Here is a 15,058-nt window from a genome sequence, read left to right on the forward strand (position 1 = left end):
CTCGACCCTCGCCGTCTGCCAGCGGGCGGGAGCTGCACCAGCGGGCGGCATTGGAGATGGCAGAGAGTGGAGGGAGGGAGGTAGAGTTGCCAACTGCCCCCTATTAGCCGGTACATCCTGTTATAGAAACATAGAAACATTGAAAATAGGTGCAGGAGGAGGCCATTCGGCCCTTCGAGCCAGCACCGCCATCAATTGTGAGCATGGCTGATTGTCCCCTATCAATAACCCGTGCCTGCCTTCTCCCTATTTCCCGTGACTCCACTAGCCCCGAGAGCTCTATCTAACTCTCTCTTAAATCCATCCAGTGACTTGGCCTCCACTTGTCCTTGTCCCGTATTTGTAATCTGTACAAGATACAGATTACAAATACTACTATGTAATCACCAGAGGGTACGCTTCCAGATTGATCCTAGATGTGATATAACAGCGTGCGTGCGCGTTGCATGTGCTCTTGACGCCAGCACGAGTGAATCACCCGTCCTACAATTACACGCCCCCTTATGTGCATCAGTTGTACGCTATATTTTGCCTGTCTCTGTAACCCCTTCCCCCTTCCCATCCAGTCCCAATGCCCCCTCCCCCTCAATGTCCCCCCCTCAATGTCCCCTCCCCTCCCGCTCAATGTCCCCTCCCCTCCCCCCAATGTAGCAATGTTACAAAATTTTGAGATTTTAAAAATCAAGTCTGCAATTTATCCCATCAGATAAAGCATAAAAATAAGTTTAATTTGACACCTAATTCACTTTCATATCTCAAGTATTTAAAAAGTTATGGCCATTTTCATACTCGGAAATGAGCATCTTGTTCCCTATTGATTTTCTATGGACATAGCAAAAAAGCTGTGATCGTGAACAGCCAAAAGCCCATAACTTTCTTAAAAATTAAGAGAACTGAATGAAATTTTCAGTTATCATAGATTGAAGCATTCTGAAACAAATATAAAATAATCTTACTTGGATGACCTGAAATTAAAGCATATAATTAGTTAGGTACCTAATTGTAGCTAATTTCAGACTTCAATTACTAGATCTAAAAATCTATCCATTTCTTAATAAATGATTAACATTTTTAAATAGCCTAAATGTCCAAATAATATTCACAAATAATTCACAATAAAACATGATTTTTAAATCTCATTTACATTAATTTATAGACCAAATGGAAGGAATTTAGTGTTCAATTGCTGTAAATTAAAGTTCATTTAAATCAGCTTTCCAGTGGGTCCCTGTGGAACGCGCTGGTTTAGAACGTTCACATTGCGGTAGAAAATACTGCGGGATACAATGGGCCCAAAATGAGCTACTCGCAATATTAACCTTTGTATAAAGGAATCTTTAGAAGCCCTTTTTAATGTAAAAATATACAGTTTACCTTCAATTGTCTGCTTTATGAGACCCTGCGGTTGCTGGTGGTCGCGGGTTTAGAGATTGATTTTTAAACTACTATAACTATTATTCAAGACCTTTAAAACTAATAATAGCTTTTGCGACGGGGTCTTTCAGCGATTTTTCATTAATATTTTACAAGGCTGAACATCTTCGATTGGAACAGCCTAGAGAAAATCGCGTTTTAAACCCACCCTCCTCTAAACGGCGCCAAAATCGCACACAACCGCAGCGTCAGATTTTCAGCGACGCTTCAGGTAGGCTTTGCAACATACCTACTCAATGCCCCTCACCTCCCCCTCAATGTCCCCTTCTTTCCCCCTCAATGTCCCCTCCCCCTCAATGTCCCTTATTGTCCCTTACATGCCCAGTCTACACCCACCTTTTTGTCTCTTATACGGTAGTGAAAAAGTTGGCAACCCTCGAGGGAGGTGGGGAGGGGAGAAGAAGGTAGGCGAGGGAGGCGGGGTGCAGAGAGGGGGGAAAGATAGAGACAGAGGGGAAAATGAAGGGTGGAGAGGGAAGGGGGAGCAGGAGAGAGGTCATGATGCTTGCTGGCATGGGGCGAGGTATTGGCGGGTTTGATGGGGTAGGGGGTAACATGCTTGTGAAGGACCCATGCTTGACGGCTCTGGGCCGCTGGTGATCGAGAAGAGGATCGGTGATGAAGATTCCGTCGCTCCAACGCATAGCAGCTCTGGCTCATTGGTTTACCATTAAATGAAGAGAACTTTAAAATAAACTGATGTACACCACCATGGTTCACGTCATTCATGGAGATATCAATCATTCCTCTTTTCCTAAGTTACTGCCAACAGTGTAAAAATGAATTCTTTGGTTTTCTTTCATGTCTACTTGCCTTTCTCGACAGTTGAGTGAGAGAGATGGAATGTCTGTGTGAGAGGGAGAGTGTGTCAGTGAGAGATGGAGTGTGTCAGTGAGAGGTGAAGTGTGTCAGTGAGAGGTGGAGTGTGTCAGTGAGAGGTGGAGTGTGTCAGTGAGAGGTGGAGTGTCAGTGAGAGGTGGAGTGTGTCAGTGAGAGGTGGAGTGTGTCAGTGAGAGGTGGAGTGTCAGTGAGAGGTGGAGTGTGTCAGTGAGAGGTGGAGTGTGTCAGTGAGAGGTGGAGTGTGTCAGTGAGAGGTGGAGTGTGTCAGTGAGAGATGGAGTGTGTCAGTGAGAGATGGAGTGTGTCAGTGAGAGGTGGAGTGTGTCAGTGAGAGGTGGAGTGTGTCAGTGAGAGGTGAAGTGTCAGTGAGAGGTGGAGTGTGTCAGTGAGAGGTGAAGTGTGTCAGTGAGAGATGGAGTGTGTCAGTGAGAGGTGGAGTGTCAGTGAGAGGTGAAGTGTGTCAGTGAGAGGTGGAGTGTGTCAGTGAGAGGTGGAGTGTGTCAGTGAGAGATGGAGTGTGTCAGTGAGAGGTGAAGTGTGTCAGTGAGAGGTGGAGTGTGTCAGTGAGAGGTGAAGTGTGTCAGTGAGAGGTGAAGTGTGTCAGTGAGAGGTGGAGTGTGTCAGTGAGAGGTGGAGTGTCAGTGAGAGGTGAAGTGTGTCAGTGAGAGATGGAGTGTGTCAGTGAGAGGTGAAGTGTGTCAGTGAGAGGTGGAGTGTGTCAGTGAGAGGTGGAGTGTGTCAGTGAGAGGTGGAGTGTGTCAGTGAGAGGTGGAGTGTGTCAGTGAGAGGTGGAGTGTCAGTGAGAGGTGGAGTGTGTCAGTGAGAGAGATGGTAGAATATTGGAACTTACTGTTAGTCACAAAGTGTAATTTGTACTCTTGATTCCACGCTTCCCCATGGTCCGGGGGAGGGGGGGTTAATTGGGCTTTTGGACTTTCAATAACACAAAATGATACTAAGGCGAGGAGAAATGTGAAAAGATAAAACCTGTGTTGTAATATGTGGGAATTTGCAATAAGGTTTAATGCAACTGGATCTAAAGGGGTGTGATACCGTATATAATAACAATAGCGTAGTTGAGGCAGGTATGATAATAACTTTTGAAAGATATTTGGACAGGTATGGTTTAGAGGGATATGGGCCTAACACAGGCAGGCAAGACTAGTGTAGACAGGGCATCTTGGTTGGCATAGACAAGTTGGACTCAATACTGGATGAATATGAGAAGCCATTTTGCCCTTCAGCTGATCCGAAAAGATAATTTCCTTCATTGATTAGATAGATAGATTAGATATAATTTATTGCCACACAGCCAGGCTGGTGGAAATTTGGGTTGTCTGCAGCGATACAATAATAAAGAACACACAACCACAATAAAACTGTAACACAAACATCCACCACAGCATTCATCACTGTGGTGGAAGGCACAATATTTGGCCAGTCCTCCTCCATTTCCCCCCCGTGGTCAGGACCAGAGTCCAGAGTCAGTCCAGGATCGGCTCACCGCGGCTTTAAGTTGTTGTAGGCCGCAGGCCGGCGATCAAGATTTAAAGTCCCCGCCGCAGCCAGAAGCACCGTAGACTGCAGGGCCGGCGGTCGAAGCTCCCCTCCAGGGGTGATGGTAAGTCCATGCCGGACCCGCGGTAGAAGTCGGCCGCGGGCCGGCAGTGATGGCTTCTTCTTCCCCCGGGTCCCCAACGTGAGATCCCGGGCTGTAGACGCCGCACCAGCTGGAGCTGTGCAGACCGCGGCTTCAGGCTGCCGGCTGCCCCGGGTCAGCGAAATGGAGCGCTCCCCTCCAGCGAGCCCCAGCGAGGGCTCACCCGCTCCACGCCGAGAGTCCACGCTGCGCCCGCCGGGAAAGGCCGCGTCGATCCTTGATGTTAGGCCACGGGGGAGGCGACCTGGAAAAACTCGCCTCTCCGTGGAGGAGGCGACCGAAGCGGTTTCCCCCTCACCCCCCCACACCACCCCCCACATAAAACACACAAAGAAACATTAAATACAGACTTTAAAACATACTAAAAAAATAAAAAAAGGTTGAAAAACTGACGAGCTGCATAACATGGCTGCTGCCAGAGCAGCGCCCCCCTACAGAACTTTCCCCTACTGACATCCCTTCAATGTCGTTAATGTACAAAAGCTGAATCTTGAATACATTTAGCAATGGAGCCTCCTCATCCCTTTCAGGCAGAGAATTCCAAAGATTCACCACTCACTACATGAGTGTAAAGAGCTACAATAACGCACAGTTGTCTTTACTGCTTTTATTGTTATTAACTCACATTCAATACTGCACTAGCTGTACGTGGTCCGTCACACGAGCTAGAGAGAGATCAAGGGGTGGGGAGGTTACATTTATACTTGGGATATAGGGAGTGGTTAGTAGTGGTGAGGTCACTATGTTAAAGGAACATCTACATCCTTTCCCTTGGAAACAAACAATACAGTAGTGACATAGCGACCACGTCTCATGCGCTACGAGCAGGCAGGCAAACAGTTAAACAAGCAGAGGAGCATACAGCTAAGCAAAATCACCATAGCGGACAGGCGGCTTAACCAGTCGACCGGACCGGGTCCGCAGCTCGCCATCTCCTCCCTCTGCAGGAAGAGCAGCATCCGAGGCGGGGGAAGGAGCCGGGGAACCGGGAGGAGAAAGAGCCGGCGGAGGATGAGGCGGGGAAATAGCGGCAGAATCGGGTGGATGGGCAAGCGAGCTAGGGGAAGCAGGCGGCGAGTGAGGCTGAGAGAGCTGGGAAGGCAGGGACCGAGGCAAACGCGGGACGGCAGGCACAGTATCGGGCAGGGCAGGGGAGAAGGGGACGGCAGGAGGCGGAGGAGGCTCGTTGACGGGACGGAGATGTTGGCGGGTCCGCCTGTAAACTGTGCCGTCGTGGTCGACAAGGTAGGAGCGCGGCGATCCAGCATCACCGACAACGGTGGCAAGCTTAGAGGGACCGGAGGGGGACTGCATCCGGACGACTTGGCCGGGGAACAGACGCGGAAGGGGGCGGCATGACTGGTCGTGGGAGCGCTTCTGCACTTCGTGCTTGTGAGCAATGCGCTCCTGGACAGCAGCAGGCTTTAGGGGAGAAGGCACGAGGGACCACTGGGTCACAGGGAGCGGAGGTCTCGTAGTGCGAGACATCAGCCGTTTGGCCGGCGAGCCCAGGGCAGGGTCGCGGGAGATGTTGCGGATATTAAGAAGAGCCAAGTAAAAATCGGATTCGGACAATCTACAATGTTCCAGCAAGTCCTTGGCACTGCGGACAGCGCGCTCCGCCAGGCCGTTACTCTGCGGGTATTCTGGACTGCTGGTGAAATGGCGAAAGTTCCAGCTGGCAGCGAACCCCCGGAACTCGGCACTGGTGAACTGGCTGCCGTTGTCAGATTGGAGGGTAGCCGGGGAGCCGAAGGTGGCGAAGTGGCGGCGCAGCTTCCCGATGACGGCTGAAGAGGAGAGGGAGTGCAGCTGATCAACTTCGAACCAGCTGGAATAAGAATCAACAAGGACCAGAAAGTGCTTGCCACGCCACTCGAAAATGTCAGTGGCGAGGGCCATCCATGGAAGTTCAGGGGCAGGCTGTTGCAGAAGTGGCTGGCGTTGCGGACGGGGAGCAAGGCTATTGCAGGTAGCGCAGGCGGAGACCCTGTCCCGGATGTAATCGGCCATGCCGGGCCAGTAGAATTGACTCTGGGCGTGTGACAGAGTGGCCTCGGCCCCAGGATGACCGCGGTGGGCGGATTCGAAATAGTGAGCGTGCAGCGCAGCGGGCACGACCACCTTGTGTCCCTTCACCACCACGCCGTCGTGCAGGACAAGCTCATCGCGGACCAGGAAGTACGGATCAGCACCGGCAGGTAGAGATGAACGACGGTCTGGCCAGCCCTGCCTGATGACGTCGGCAAGCTGCTGCAGGGCAGGATCCAGGGCAGTGTGCTTGACCAGGGATTGCATCTGCTGAGAAGGCACAATGTTAAGGTTAAGCACCATCAGGTCGGAGGACTCGTATGGGTGTTGGGCAGTGGATACCAGGGGTGCACGAGACAGCGTATCGGCCACAAACATGTCCTTGCCTTTTCGGTACACAATTTGAAAGGTGAAGCGTTGAAGCTGCAGCATCATACGCTGCAGGCGGGATGAGGCGGCGTGAATCGGCTTGTTTAGAATGGTGACCAGCGGCTGGTGGTCAGTCTCAATAAGGAAGTTGTTGCCCAGGATGTAATCCTTGAACTTCGAGCAGGCAAACACCACGGCAAGGAGCTCCTTCTCGATCTGAGCATAGCGCTGCTCAGCAGAGGTCATGGTGCGGGAAGCGTAGGAGACGGGTAGCTGCAGCTTGTCGTAGAGCTGCAGGCAGGCGGCACCGAGGCCGAACTTCGAGGCATCGCAAGTCAGAACGATGGGGCGCTTCAGGTCGAAAAATTTAAGAGTAGGTGCTCGGACCAACTGGGACTTCAGGGCTTCGAAAGCCGACTGATGGTGCGGGAACCAGACCCAGGCAACGTCCTTCTTGGTCAGTTCCCTCAAAGGCGCACTCATTTCGCTGAGGTCGGGGATGAACTTCCCCAGGTAATTGACCATGCCTAGGAAGCGCTGCAGGCTTGGCACGTCGGCGGGCGAAGACATACTGGAGACGGCAGCAGTTTTCTGCGGGTCGGGCTTCAGACCGGAGGCGGTGAAAACGTGCCCCACATACGTGACCTCCGGGACGCGGAAACGGCACTTCTTGGGGTTGAGCTTGAGGTTTATATCGCGAGCCCGGTCGAGGACCAGGCGAAGGTGGAGATCATGCTCGGCTACGTCCTTCCCGTAGACCAGGATGTCGTCCACGATTATGGCACACGGTAGACCGGCAAACAGCTGCTCCATGGTCCGCTGGAACACCTTGCTGGCGGAGTTGATCCCGAATGGCATGCGGAGGAAACGGAAACGTCCAAAAGGCGTGCTGAAGGTGGTCAAGTAGGAGGATCGCTCGTCAAGCGGTATCTGCCAGAACGAGCTCTTGGCGTCGAGGACAGAAAAGTGAGGGGCCGAGAGGCCTGCAGGATCTTGCAGTGCAGGGTTGCCTTTCCCACGGGAATGAGAAGCCCTCCCCCGTAAGCATGTAGGCGGGAGTTGTCAACAGTGACTTTCTCATCGGTCCTAATCTTTTTGAAAAGGCTTGTTGACATTACATTTGTAACTGCCCCCGTGTCTAGTTTCGCAGTGAAGGTCGAACCATTAACAGTAACCCTGACCGAAGGGTCTGCTATCAGGGCATGTGCATCTAAGATCGAAAAGATGCCCGCCTCCCCTTGGGAGGAGGAACTAGTATCAGACAAAGGTAATTCTTCGGGCTGGTGTTGGGAATCGAACTCGCTATCAGCCTGTGCAATGTTGTTTAACATTCTCCGTGGTGCGGGTACTGGCCTGCCCTTGGAGCGGCAGGCTGCAGAGAAATGGTTTAATTTTCTGCAAAGGTTGCATGTCTTTCCCAACGCTGGGCACACATTAAACTGATGGGAGGAAAAGTTACAGTTAGGGCAACGCCGTGGGCTGGCGACGCCGGGTGCAGGAGAGACCTGTTGCCGTGGCGGGCCAGTGTTCCGCCGGCGGGCAGTAGCACTGGCAAAGTTAATGTCATGACCGGCCGGCGGCGAAGCCGAGTCAACCGCCTCAGCCATGCGGGCGGCGTGTAGAGCCTCGTCTAAGGACAGGTCGGGCTTCCGCAGAAGTTCAGCCCTAAGCTTATAGTCTAAAAGGCCATATACGAGAATATCCCTGGTCACTTGGTCTGGTGTGAGAGCGTCCAGGCGACAACGTCTGGCCATGTGTCTCAACGCGGCGATGTAGTTATCAACGGACTCGTCAACGATCTGGCGCCGATTGAACATCTTATACCGTGCGAGAATACAGTTAGTGGGGACGTCGCACATTGCGGTGAATTTAGCCATAAGACATACCGGGTCTCGCTCATCTTCACCTGCAGCATAGACAAACGACTCGGACCGTTCCAGGGCAGCGGGGCCGGCTATGTTGAGGAGTAGGGACGCCCGCATCTCGGCGGTGGCTGCGGGATGGGCAATCGTCACGTAGTGCTGAAAGTCGCGTCTAAAGACATCCCAACGGTGGGCAATGTCCGAATCGAAGACAAGAGGATCAGGTTTGCGGCACGAGGTAGCCATAGCACGAGAGGTAGAGAAGGGTAGGTTACTGGGTCAAATAAAAAAAACAGGATAGCAGGAGAATAGGAGACGTAGAGCCACTATTGTGACACCATGTAAAGAGCTACAATAACGCACAGTTGTCTTTACTGCTTTTATTGTTATTAACTCACATTCAATACTGCACTAGCTGTACGTGGTCCGTCACACGAGCTAGAGAGAGATCAAGGGGTGGGGAGGTTACATTTATACTTGGGATATAGGGAGTGGTTAGTAGTGGTGAGGTCACTATGTTAAAGGAACATCTACAATGAGGAAACGTTTTATCTCAGTCCTGAATGGCCAATTGCATCAGGAACAATATAGCACAGGAACGAACAGGCCCTTCAGCCCACAACGTCTGTGTTAAACATGATAATAAATTAAACTAATCGCTTCTTCACTTCTCTCTGCAGGAAATCCCCCCCCATTCCCTGCATATCAGAACACACTGTAGAACTCAGAACAGTATAACATACGAACAGGTCCTTCAGCTCACATCTGTGACGAACATGATGCCAAGACCATCACATATCTATGTGAACATAATCCATATCCCTCCATTCTCTGCATATCCATATGCCGATCCAAGAGCTTTTTAAACATCACTATCGTACCTGCCCCCATCACCCTCTGCAAATGTACCCAGTACATCTCCTTTTAGCCATGCTCTCTGGTATTTAATTTTTATTTCCTGTGAAAAGGTTCTGACTGTCTATGTCCCTCATAATCTTATATCCTTCTATCAGGTGTCCACACAACCTTTGGTGTTCCAGCAAAGGATCCAAATCTGTTGGATCCAAGTTATATTCTTCCTCATCCCCTTCTGATACCACGTCTTAAAACCGGCACATGCTTACCTTTTCCTCCTGAACAAGTTTGTAACCTCCTTGGTCATCCACGATTCCCTTACCTTGCTGTCCTTATCCCTCCTCCTTACTGGAACATGTTGATCCTGCACTTTGATTAGCTGGCCCTTAAATGACTCCCACATCATCTGTGGACTTACCTTAGAACAACTGCTCCCAACCTTCCCCTAAGCTAACAATGAACCTTGAACAGTGTTTGCTTTGATCTGTCATTTTCACACCTTACCCGTCCATATATCTCAAGTCTCCCTCTTCCCTGACTCTCAGTCGGAAGAAGGGTCTCGATCCGAAATGTCTCCCCAGAGATGCTGCCTGTCCAGCTGAGTTACTCCAGCATATTGTGTCCAGCTCCTCCCCCCCCCCCCTACCCAATTGGTGTATCCACCAATTGGTGTATGTGATAATAAATGGCCTTTGTATCCTTTGTAAGATTTAACTTTTTCACTCAGAGGGAGGTGGGTGCATGAAATGAACTGATAGAGACAGGTATTATCACATTTGAAAGTTAATTGGACATGCACAGGAAAAGTTTATAGGTGTATGTGCCAAACTCAGGCAAATAGGACTCCCTTATTGCATGTCCCTCTCTCATACTGATCCATTCTACCTCTCTCTCTCTGACACTCCATCTCTCTCTCTCTGACACACTCCATCTCTCTCTCTCTGACACACTCCATCTCTCTCTGACACACTCCATCTCACTCTGACACACTCCATCTCTCTCTCTGACACTCCATCTCTCTCTCTGACACACTCCATCTCTCTCTCTCTGACACACTCCATCTCTCTCTCTCTGACACACTCCATCTCTCTCTCTCTGACACACTCCAACTCACTCTGACACACTCCATCTCTCTGACACACTCCATCTCTCTGACACACTCCATCTCTCTCTTTGACACACTCCATCTCTCTCTCTGACACACTCCATCTCTCTCTCTGACACACTCCATCTCTCTCTCTCTGACACACTCCATCTCACTCTGACACACTCCATCTCTCTCACTGATTAACCTCTCTCTCACTGGCCAACACCATCTCACTCTGACACTCTTTCTTTCACTGACACTCTTTCTCTCTGACAGTCTCCATTATTCTCTTTCTATCTCACTAACACACCCCCTCTCTCTGATACCTCCAATTCATCTTTCTATCACTTACACACTCCACCTCTCACCGACTCACCCATCTTTCACTGAAACACCGTCTCTCTCTCACTGACACACTATCTCTTCCTCTCTCTGACACGCTCCACCTCTCACTAACACACTTCATCTCTCTCACTGAACCATCAGGTTCTTTAGACTTTACAGATACAGCACAGTAACAGGCCCTTCGGCCCACCGAGTCCACTCCGACCAGCGATCCCCATAGGCTAATGCTATCCTACACACTGGGGACAATTTACAATTTTACCAAAGTGCCAATTAACCTACTAACCTGCACGCCTTTGGAGTGTGGGAGGAAACCGGAGCACCCGGGCCAACGCCACGCCATCACAGTGAGAACGTACAAACTACACAGAGCACCCGAAGCCAGGATTGAACCCAGGTCTCTAGCACTGTAAGGCATTAGCTCTACCACTGCGCCACTGTGCCATCCCACTAATACTACTTTAACAACAGAACAGCATAGGCCATCTCTCGCTTTACTGTGGAATAGTTTTACAATTGTCAGTTATACATCAGAGAAACTCTCCCTTCGGCCCAATTAGATGATGGCGTCGGTGACCAATCTAAGCCAATCCCATTCATGCATGGATGACCCATATCCCTCTAAACGTTGCAAATCCATCTATCAGTCCATGTGCTGTTATAGTACCTGCCTCAAATACCTCCTCTGGCAGCTCATTCTATATACACACCACTCTATGAGTGAAAAAGTTGCCACGCTCACCTTAAACCGATGCCCTCTGGTTCTTGATTCCCTTATTCTGGGTGAGAAACTCACCCCATCTTGCATCTTGATCTTATACACCGGCATAAGATCCCCTTCTGCCTCCTGTGCTCCGATGAAAAAAGTCCAACCTTTCCCCACATCTCAGGCACCTAAGTGCTGCCAACATCCTCATAAAAATTAAAATTGTGTTTAGCACTAATGTCTTGTATTTTTGCAGTCTTTTTCTTTTCACTGTCTTCTAAAAAAAAACATAACTTATGTATAATGAATGTTTTGGTGTTTTGTCTGTCTATGTGCCTGTGGCGTGCTGCAATCAACAATTTAGGCTCACGGAGTCATAGAATCTTACGCCCTTCAGCCCAACGCCCACACCGGCCAACATGACCCTTCGACACTAGTCCCACCAGCCTGGGTTTCACCCATATCGCTCCAAACCTGTCCCGTTCATCTTTCATTGGACCTGCACCTCACAGTACTTGCGCAGGCGACAATAAACACTACTTGAGTTTGCTGCTACTGTTGGTGACATATAAAATGATTTAGAAGGATATGGAGGTGATCTGATCAGTAGGTCACAGAGATCCAGTTGTGGCCACTTAGTTGTCCAAAGATTCAACGGGAAATGGATCAGTTGTAAATCCGGGCAAAGAAATGGCAGATGGAGTTTAATCTACGCAAGAGTGAGTGTCTTTCATGTGTATGTCAGGAAGTCATGTTGCACCTCCTCATCCCCTTCTCCATCCACCTTCCCTTCCTCCCCCACTCCCTCTCCCAACTCCTCTGCACCCACCCCGTCCCCCTCCCAACCTTCCACCCCCCCTATCCCATACCTACAGTATTAGAATAAAGGGGACAGTCTTAGAATAAAGGGCCACAGTCTTAGAATAAAGGGGAGGTCATTTAAGTCTCACCCAGAGTTTTTCACCCAGAGAGTTGTGAATGTATGGAATTCCCTGCCGCAGAGGGCAGTGGAGGCCAAGTCACTGGATGGATTTAAGAGAGAGTTAGATAGAGCTGTAGGGGCTAGTGGAGTCAAAGGATATGGGGAGAAGGCAGGCACGGGTTATTGATAGGTGACGATCAGCCATGATCACAATGAATGGCGGTCCTGGCTCAAAGGGCCGAATGGCCTCCTCCTGCACCTATTTTTTATGTTTCTATGTTATATGTTTCTATGTTTCTACCGTGTCTACTCCAACCCCCTCCCCTCCCCCCTCTCCCTCGCAACGCATACCCCAGTGAACAGGACCTGACTACAGGTGGGTGGTCTCCCCGTGCAAGTGAGGAGGAAAGGGAGTGGGAGACGGTGGGCTTGAATTCGCCCTCCGCCACCTCCATCAGCTGGCTGGCCGCCATCTCCCAAGATCGCAGCTGCCCAGGATGCAGGATGGCGGAGAGTGCCCGGTGGCGGGCGTGTCAATGGTCTCCCGGTACACGGGACACGGTTACAGGCGGAGATCGCCGCCCGGCGACTGCCAGGTGCACCGTCAGCCACACCCATGTCCGCCGACCGGACCCTCTTTGCCATCGTGTACCCTGGGCTTCTGCTCCCAGCTCCCTCCCCTTCCCCCCCCCCTCCCTCCCAGCCACCCCCTCCCGCATCCCACATCACTCTTCAATTATTCGCCTGTAGTCACACCTGCTCATCACATACAGATGACACAAGGCTGGGTGGCAGTGTGAACTGTGTGGTGGATGCTATGAGAATGCAGGGTGACTTGGACAGGTTGGGGGAGTGGGCAGATGCATGGCAGATGAAGTTTAATGTGGATAAATGTGAGGTTATCCACTTTGGTAGCAAAAACAGGAAGGCAGATTACTATCTAAATGACGTCAAGTTGGGAAAAGGGGAAGTACATCGGGATCTGGGGGTCCTTGTACATCAGTCTATGAAAGTAAGCATGCAGGTACAGCAGGCAGTGAAGAAAGTGTGTTGGCATGTTGGCCTTTATAACAAGAGGAATTGAATATAGGAGCAAGAGGTCCTTCTGCAGTTGTACAGTGCCCTAGTGAGACCACACCTGGAGCATTGTCTATAGTTCTGGTCCCCTAATTTGAGGAAGGACATTCTTGCTATTGAGGGAGTGCAGAGTAGGTTTACACGGTTAATTCCCGGGATGGCGGGACTGTCATATGCTGAGAGAATGGAGCAGCTGGGCTTGTACACTCTGGAGTTTAGAACGAAGAGAGGGGCTCTCATTGAAACATAAAAGATTGTTAAGGGTTTGGACACGCTAGAGGCAGGAAACATGTTCCCGATGTTGGGGGAGACCAGAACCAGGGGCCACAGTTTAAGAATAAGGAGTAAGCCATTTAGAACGGAGACGAAGAAACACTTTTTCTCACAGAGAGTGGTGAGTCTGTGGAATTCTCTGCCTCAGAGGGCAGTGGAGGCGAGTTCTCTGGATGCTTTCAAGGGAGAGCTAGATAATGTTCTTAAAAATAGGAGTCGGGATATGGGGAGAAGGTGGGAACGCGGTACTGATTGGGGATGAACAGCCATGATCACATTGAATGGTGGTGCTGGCTCGATGGGCTGAATGACCTACTCTTGCACCTATTGTCGATCAGGGAATTCTTGGCATGTCCTCGGGGCCTGCTCATTCATCTCCAGTCAGCGGGGTATGTTCAGAAGCGGATTCTTCACCTGTAGTCAAGGTCTGTTTTATTGGAGATTTTTCACATATAATCAGTACCAGTTTGTAAATGATTCCTTCGCCTCTAGCTGGGGTTTGATCATCGGAGGGTTCTTCACCTGCAGCCAGGAACTCAGCGGGTCAGGAGGCATCTCTGGTGAATATGGATATTTACATAAAGGATCCCGATGGGAAACATCACATATCCATGTTCCCCAGAGATGTTGCCTGGTCTGTTGAGTTGCTCCATCACTGTGTCTGTCTTTCACTGAGTATGTCAGGATGCACCTCCTCCTCCAGCCCCGTCTCCTCCAGTCTCACCGTTGCTCCTCTCCCCGCTCCACCTTTCACCCTGTCAACTTCCCCTTCCCACCACCTCCTCGCGGTGGGACAGGCGGCCGCTCGGCGGGGGTCTTAGCCTGTATTCACGTCCCATGTACCGGGTGGCTCTCCATCTGTAGCCATGTCCCGGGCACCGGGAGACTCTTGTAGTTGGGGCATGTGCACCAAGAGGCCATCACGGCCTGCTGCTTAGTTTAGTTTAGATATACTACGCGGATACAGGCCCTTCAGGCCATCGAGTCTGCACTGACCAGTGATCCACACACACTAGCTTTACAATTTACAACCTTTACAAAGGTAATATGATCAGCCATGATCATATTGAATGGCGGTGCAGGCTCAATGGGCCGAATGGCCTCTACTCCTGCACCTATTGTCTATGTTTCTATGTTTCAAAGTCAATTAACCTACATGGTATTTGGAGTGTGGGAGGAAAGCGAAGGTCTCGGAGAAAACCCACGCGGTCACGGGAAGAACGTACAAACTCCGCACACACAACTATAGTCAGGATCGAACACGGATCCATGGGGCTGTAAAGGCAGGAACCCTACTGCTGTGCCACTGTGCTGCCCGCTGTTCAGGCCTGTATAACTGGGGAGTATTTGCTTGTAGCCAGGGCCTGTTCCTCAAGGAAATTTTCAACTGAAGTGAGGGCCAGTTGGGCAGCAGATTGTACATCTGTAGTCGGAGCCTGTATTCATTGCCTGTTGAGGCCTGTTCATTGGGGTATTCTTTATCTGTAATCGGGGTTTCTTTGCCAGGATTTCTCAACCTACAACCTGTACATGGTCACCAGCAGTCACTGCCCGTTCAAGTGGAGATTCTTCGCCTGTAGCCAGGGCCCAATCGATT

The sequence above is a fragment of the Amblyraja radiata genome, chromosome 29, assembly GCF_010909765.2.
Source record: "Amblyraja radiata isolate CabotCenter1 chromosome 29, sAmbRad1.1.pri, whole genome shotgun sequence".
Classification (NCBI taxonomy): Eukaryota; Metazoa; Chordata; class Chondrichthyes; order Rajiformes; family Rajidae; genus Amblyraja; species Amblyraja radiata.